The following is an 8,404-nucleotide window of genomic DNA, read 5'->3' as shown; positions in this document are numbered from 1 at the left end:
AAGGACATCGCAAGATTGAACCCAAAGCTAAGCACTTCTCCCATGGCAAGAAAGATCAATCTAGTAGGCCAAACCAAACTGATAATTCGAAGAGACTTGCAAAGATAACTCAATCATACATAAAAGAATTCAGAGGAGATTCAAATATTTCTCATAGATAAACTTGATCATAAACCCACAATTCATCAGATCTCGACAAACACACCGCAAAAAGAGTTTACATCGACTAGATCTCCACAAGAGAGGGGGAGAACATTGTATTGAGATCCAAAAAGATAGAAGAAGTCATCTAGCTAATAACTATGGACCCGTAGGTCTGTGGTAAACTACTCAACAACTCATCGGAGGGGCTATGGTGTTGATGTAGAAGCCCTCCATGGTCGGTTCCCCCTCCGGCAGAGCGCCGGCAAAGGCTTCAAGATGGGATCTCGCGGATACAGAAGGTTACAGCGGTGGAAATTGTGTTTCGTTGGCTCCCTGGATGTTTTCGGGGTACGTAGGATTATATAGGAGGAAGAAGTACGTCGGTGGCCGCCCGAGGGGCCCATGAGACAGGTGGTCGCGCTCTGTGGGGGGGGGGCGCCCTACCCTCTCGTGGCCGCCTCGGCTGCTTATTGACTTGCACTCCAAGTCCCCTGGATCACGTTCGTTCCAAAAATCATGCTCCTAAAGGTTTCATTCCGTTTGGACTCCATTTGATATTCCTTTTCTTCGAAATACTGAAATAGGAGCAATACGGGCTGGGCCTCCGGTTAGTAGGTTAGTCCCAAAAACGATATAAATGTGTAAAATAAAGCCCATAAACATCCAAAAGGGGTAATATAATAGCACGGAACAATCAAAAATTATAGATACGTTGGACACGTATCAAGCATCCCCAAGCTTAATTCCTACTCGTCCTCGAGTAGGTAAATGATAAAAAAGAAATTTTTGATGTGGAATGCTACCTAGCATAATTCTCAATGTAATTTTCTTTATTGTGGCATGAATGTTCAGATCCAAATGATTCAACATAAAAGTTCATATTGATAAAATAAATAGTAACACTTCAAGCATACTAATCAAAGTAATCATGTCTTCTCAAAATAACATGGCAAAAGAAAGTTTATCCCTAACAAATCATATAGTTAGGCTATGCTTCATTTTCGTCACACAAAGATGTTCCCAACTTCTATACCCCCGATGACAAGCCAAGCAATTGTTTCATACTTAAATAATCTCAAACTTTTTCAACCTTCACGCAATACATGAGCGTGAGCCATGGATATAGCACTATGGGTGGAATAGAATATGATGATGGGGATTATGTGGAGAAGACAAAAAAGGAGAAAGTCTCACATTGACGAGGAAAATCAACGAGCTATGGAGATGCCCATCAATTGATGTCAACATGAGGAGTAGGGATTGCCATGCAATGGATGCACTAGAGTTATAAATGAATGCTCAACAAAATAAAACTAGTGGGTGTGCATCCAACTTGCTTGCTCACGAAGACCTAGGGCATTTGAGGAAGCCCATCGTAGGAATATACAAGCCTAAGTTATATAATGAAAAATTCCCACTAGTATGAAAAAGACAACTTATGAGACTCACTATATGAAAAACATGGTGCTACTTTGAAGCACAATATATGAGACTCACTACGTAAAGAACAAGGTGCTACTTTGAAGCACAAGTGTGGAAAAAGAGATAGTAACATTGCCCTTTTATTTATTTTCATTTTCCTTTTTTTCTCTTTTTTTTCTTTAGCCTTTCTTTTTTTTCCTTTTTTTCTTTTGGCCTTTCTCTTTTTTTTGGCAATGCTCTAATAATGATGATCATCACACTTCTATTGATTACAACATATGAATTACAACTCAAAACTACAACAAGATATGCCTCTATATGAATGCCTCCGGCGATGTAGCGGGATGGTGCAATGAATCAAGAGTGACATGTATGAAAAATTATGCATGGTGGCTTTGCCACAAATACGATGTAAACTACATGATCATGCAATGGCAATATGACAAAAGTAAAGTATGTCATGATGATGATGAACAGAACGGTGGAAAGTTGCATGGCAATATATCTCGGAATGGCTGTGGAAATGCCATAATAGGTAGGTATGGTGGCTGTTTTGAGGAAGATATAAGGAGGTTTATGTGTGATAGAGTGTATCGTATCACAGGGTTTGGATGCACCGGCAAAGTTTGCACCAACTCTCAAGGTGAGAAAGGGCAATGCACGGTACCGAAGAGGCTAGAAATGGCGGAAAGGTAAAAGTGTGTATGATCCATGGACTCAACATTAGTCAAAAGAACTCATATACTTATTGCAAAAATTTATAAGTCATCAAAAATCAAGTACTACGCGCATGCTCCTAGGGGGATAGATTGGTAGGAAAAGACCATCGCTCGTCCCCGACCGTCACTCATAAGGATGCACAAGCCAGGTACACTTCATGTTTCAAATTTGTTGCACAACTTTAACCATACGTGCATGCTACGGGACTTGCTAACTTCAACACTAGCATTCTTTAAATTCATAATCACCCAACTAGAATGACTTTAATATCACTACCTCCAAATCTCAAAACAATTATCAAGTATCAAATTGATCATAGCATCCAATTCACTTCCTATGATAGTTTTTATTATACCCAACTTGGATGCCTACCATTCTAGGACCAATTTTATAACCATAGTAAATACCATGCTGTTCTAAAAGACTCTCAAAAAGATATAAGTTAAGCATAAGAGACTAGCAATTTCTACAAAAATAAGTCACCACCGTGCTCTAAAAGGTATAAGTGAAGCACTAGAGCAAAAACTATCAAGCTCAAAAGATATAAGTGAAGCACATAGAGTATTCAACAAATTTCTAATCAAGTAGGCTTCTCCCAAAAGGTGTGTACATCAAGGATTATTGTGGTAAACTAAAAAGCAAAGACTAATATAATACACGACGCTCCAAGCAAAACACATACCATGTGGCGAATAAAAATATAGCTCCAAGTAAAGTTACCAATGAACGAAGACGAAAGAGGGGATGCCTTCCCGGGGCATACCCAAGCTTAGGCTTTTGGCTATCCTTGAATATCTTGGGGTTCCATGGGCATCCCCAAGCTTAGGCTCTTGTCATTCCTTATTCCATAGTCCATAAAAGCTTTACCCAAAACATGAAAACTTCACAACACAAAACTCAACAGGAAATCTTATAAGCCCCGTTAGTGAAAGAAAACAAAACCACCACATAAGGTACTGTAATGAACTAATTATTTATTTATTTTGGTGTTAAACCTACTGTATTCCAACTTTTCTATGGTTTATAAACTACTTTACTAGCCATAGATGCATCAAAATAAGCAAACAACACATGAAAAACAGAATCTCTCAAAAACAGAACAGTCTGTAGCAATCTTTAACTAACGCAAACTTATGGAACTCTAAAACTCCTACCAAAATAGGAAGTCCTGGAAAATATGTCTATTGATCAGAAGCAAAAAGAATCAAGGCAAAAGCACTTTTCTGTGATTTAACAAAACTAAATTGGTGCGTGAAAAGTTTCTGATTTTCAGCAGAATCAAATCAACTATCATCATAGGTTATCCTATAGGTTCTACTTGGCACAAACACAAATTAAAAGATAAAAACACATCTAAACAGAAGGTAGATGCAAGATTTATTACTAAACAGGAACAAAAACAAAAAACACAAAGAAAATTGGGTTGCCTCCCAACTAGCTCTATCGTTTAACGCCCCTAGCTAGGCATAAAAGCGAAGATAGATCTAAGTAGTGCCATCTTTGGCACTAAATTTATAAGTAGCTCGCATGATAGATTCATAAGGTAATTTGACTTTCTTTCTTGGAAAGTTCTACATGCCTTTCTTTAATGGAAATTGGAATCTAATATTCCCTTCCTTCATATCAATAATCGCGCCAATCGTTCTAAGGAAAGGTCTACCAAGAATAATAGGGCAAGAAAGATTGCAATCTATATCAAGAACGATAAAATCTACGGGAACCAAATTTCTATTTTCTACAATGAGAACATCATTGATCCTTCCCATTGGCTTTTTAATGGTGGAATCCGCAAGGTGCAAATTTAAAGAGCAATCATCAAGATCATGGAAACCTAGAATATCACATAAAGTTTTCGGAATCGTGGAAACACTAGCACCCAAATCACACAAAGCAAAAGACTCATGATCTTTAATTCTAATCTTTATAGTAGGTTCCCACTCATCATTAAGTTTTCTAGGTATAAACTTCCAAATTAAGTTTTTCATCATAAGATTGCATCAAGGCATCAACGATATGTTTGGTAAAAGCTTTATTTTGACTCTAAGCATGAGGAGAATTAACAACGGATTGCAACAAGGAAATACAACCTTCTAAAGAATAATTATCATAATCAAATTCCTTGAAATCCGAGATAGCTAGTGGGTTCAATACTATTTAAAGTCGTGACCTCTCCAATCCCACTTTTACCAAATTTAGTACCAAGATCTAAAAATTCTGAATTCTTGGGACGCCTTCTAGGTAAAGTTGACTCATCATCGGTCCCATAATTATAAAATTCATATTGCAAAACAAAGATCTAATAGGAGACATATCAATAACTTTAAGATCTTCATCATTATTTTCATGGAAACTAAAAGAACACGCTTTTATAAAGCTATCTTTCTTAGCACGCAATCTAGCGGTTCTTTCCTTGCACTCGTCAATGGAAATTCTCATTGCTTTGAGAGACTCATTGATATCATGCTTAGGAGGAGAAGATCTAAGTTTAAGAGAATCAACATCAAGTGAAAGTCTATCAACGTTCCTAGCCAAATCATCAACTTTGAGCAATTTTTCTTCAAGCAAGGCATTAAAATTCTCTTGAGAGATCATAAATTCTTTCACACTATTCTCAAAATCAGAGGACATCTTATTAAAATTAACATAAGAATTATTGTAGGAATTTCCATAATTATTAGAGGAATTACTAGGGAACGATCTAGCATTAAAGTTTCCTCTATAAGCATTGTTTCCAAAACTATTCCTACCAACAAAATTCACATCCGTAGATTCATTATTATTCTCAATCAAAGTAGACAAAGGCATATCATTGGGATCAAGAGGAGTATTTTTAGTAGAAAACAATTTCATAAGTTCATCCATCTTTCCACTCAAAACATTGATTTCTTCTATAGCATGCACTTTTTTACTAGAAGATCTTTCGGTGTGCCATTGAGAATAATTAGCCATAATATTATCAAGAAGTTCTGTAGCATCTCCTAACGTGATTTCCATAAACGTGCCTCCCGCGGCCGAATCTAAGAGATTTCCAGAAGCAAAGTTCAAACCGGCATAGAAATTTTGTATGATCATCCATAAATTCAGACCATGAGTAGGGCAATTGCGAAGCACCAATTTCATTCTTTCCCAAGATTTGGCAACATGCTCATGATCTAGTTGCTTAAAATTCATAATATCGTTCCTAAGAGTGATCATCTTAGCGGGAGGAAAATACTTAGAGATAAAAGCATCTTTGCACTTGTTCCAAGAATCAATACTATTTTTAGGCAAAGACGAAAACCAAACTTTAGCACGATCTCTAAGTGAAAACAGAAATAACTTCAATTTAACAATATTGTTATCCATATCTTTCTTCTTGTGCATATCACACAAATCAACAAAGTTGTTTAGATGAGTAGCGGCATCTTCACTAGGAAGGCCGGCGAATTGATCTTTCATAACAAGATTCAGCAAAGTAGTATTGATTTCACAAGACTTAACATCATTAAGAGGAGCAATCGGAGTACTAAGGAAATCATTATTATTGGTATTCTAGAAATCACACAAATTGGTATTATCTTGCACCATGGCAACAAGTAATCCAACACACAAGCAAACAAAAAAAGGCAAGCAAAAAAGAGAGGAGGAGATTGAGAAAGAGAGGGCAAATAAAACGGCAAGGGTGAAGTGGGGGAGAGGAAAACGAGAGGCAAATGGCAAATGATGTAAATGTGAGGGAGATGAGTTTGTGATGGGTACTTGGTATGCCTTGACTTGAGTGAAGACCTCCCCGGCAACGGCGCTAGAAATCCTTCTTGCTACGTCTTGAGCTTGCGTTGGTTTTCCTTGAAGAGGAAAGGGTGATGCAGCAATAGTAGTGTAAGTATTTCCCTCAGTTGAGAACCAAGGTATCAATCCAGTAGGAGGCTCCTCAAAAGTCCCACGCACCTACACAAACAAACAAAGAACTCGCAACCAATGCAATAAAGGGGTTATCAATCCTTTCACGGCCACTTGCGAAAGTGAGATATGATAGAGATAGTATGATAAGATAAATATATTTTTGGTATTTTATAATATAGATGCAAAAAGTAAAGATGCAAATAAAAGTAGATTGGAAGCAAATATGATAAGAGATAGACCCGGGGGCCATAGGTTTCACTAGAGGCTTCTCTCAAGATAGCATAATTATTATGGTGGGTGAACAAATTACTAACGAGCAATTGATAGAAAAGCGAATAATTATGAGATTATCTAGGCATGATCATGTATATAGGCATCACGTCCGCAACAAGTAGACCGACTCCTGCCTGCATCTACTACTATTACTCCACACATCGACCGACTCCTGCCTGCATCTAGAGTATTAAGTTCATAAGAACAGAGTAACACAGTAAGCAAGATGACATGATGTAGAGGGATAAACTCATGCAATATGATATAAACCCCATGTTTTTATCCTCGATGGCAACAATACAATACGTGCCTTGCAACCCCTGCTGTCACTGGGTAAGGACACCGCAAGATTGAACCCAAAGCTAAGCACTTCTCCCATGGCAAGCAAGATCAATCCAGTAGGCCAAACCAAACTGATAATTCGAAGAGACTTGCAAACATAACCCAATCATACATAAAAGAATTCAGAGGATATTCAAATATTTCTCATAGATAAACTTGATCATAAACCGACAATTCATCGGATCTCGACAAACACACCGCAAAAAGAGTATACATCGAATAAATCTCCACAAGAGATGGGGAGAACATTGTATTGAGATCCAAAAAGAGAGAATAAGCCATCTAGCTAATAACTATGGACCCGTAGGTCTGTGTTAAACTACTCACAACTCATCGGAGGGGCTATGGTGTTGATGTAGAAGCCCTCCATGGTCGATTCCCCCTCCGGCAGAGCGCCGGCTAAGGCTCCAAGATGGGATCTCGCGGATACAGAAGGTTACGGCGGTGGAAATTGTGTTTCGTTGGCTCCCTGGATGTTTTCGGGGTATGTAGGCTTATATAGGAGGAAGAAGTACGTCGGTGGCCGCCCGAGGGGCCCAAGAGACAGGGGGCGCGCCCTACCCTCTCGTGGCCGCCTCGGCTGCTTATTGACTTGCACTCCAAGTCCCCTGGATCACGTTCGTTCCAAAAATCATGCTCCTAAAGGTTTCATTCCGTTTGATATTCCTTTTCTTCAAAATACTGAAATAGGCAAAAAAAACAGCAATACGGGCTGGGCCTCCGGTTAGTAGGTTAGTCCCAAAAATGATATAAATGTGTAAAATAAAGACCATAAGCATCCAAAAGGGGTAATATAATAGCATGGAACAATCAAAAATTATAGATCCTGCCTTGAGCCGAACCAGCCACATGCCAGCCCGGATTCGAGCCCAGCATGATCGGAACCGGACAGAACTCAACCACCCATTAAGGATAGTTCGTGTCCGCCGCAGGAAGGAATACTTGAATTTTTCCCACCCACTCACCACATTGAATACTCCTTGGATCCATGAAGCCCAGACATATGGGACCTCATGCACGTTAAACAGCTGCCAAACGAGACAGTCCATCACTACTGGGCTAAATTTCTCCTGGTGAAGAACAGGATGGCACCTTGCTGCGAAAAAGAGATAATTAAAGCCTTCTAGTTCAACTACAAGGACGAGGGCCTCTTAAACGCCCTCACACGTCACCGAATTCAAAGCTTTAGCGAACTATCACACATGGTACGCAAGTATTGTGCCATGGAGAACAGGTGGAGGGCACAACAGATGAACATGGGGCCGCCGCCTGCCGCGCAACACGAAAAGTTTCATGTCAAACGAGCATACACACATCGATCACCAGAGCGCATTCCCGACGAAAATAAAACCAATCCAAGATCAGTATTGGACGAGCTGCTGGATAAACCATGCCCAATACACTCAGTCCTACTAGATGCAAACCCAACTGTCGGTGTCAAAACCGGCGGATCTCGGGTAGGGGGTCCCAAACTGTGCTCTAGGTGGATGGTAACAGGAGACAAGGGACATGATGTTTTACCCAGGTTCGAGCCCTCTTGATGGAGGTAAAACCTACGTCCTGCTTGATTAATATTGATGATATGGGTAGTACAAGAGTGGATCTACCACGAGATCAAGGA

This window comes from Triticum dicoccoides, chromosome 3B (assembly GCF_002162155.2).
Source record: "Triticum dicoccoides isolate Atlit2015 ecotype Zavitan chromosome 3B, WEW_v2.0, whole genome shotgun sequence".
Taxonomy (NCBI): Eukaryota; Viridiplantae; Streptophyta; class Magnoliopsida; order Poales; family Poaceae; genus Triticum; species Triticum dicoccoides.
This window is presented reverse-complemented; position numbering follows the sequence as displayed.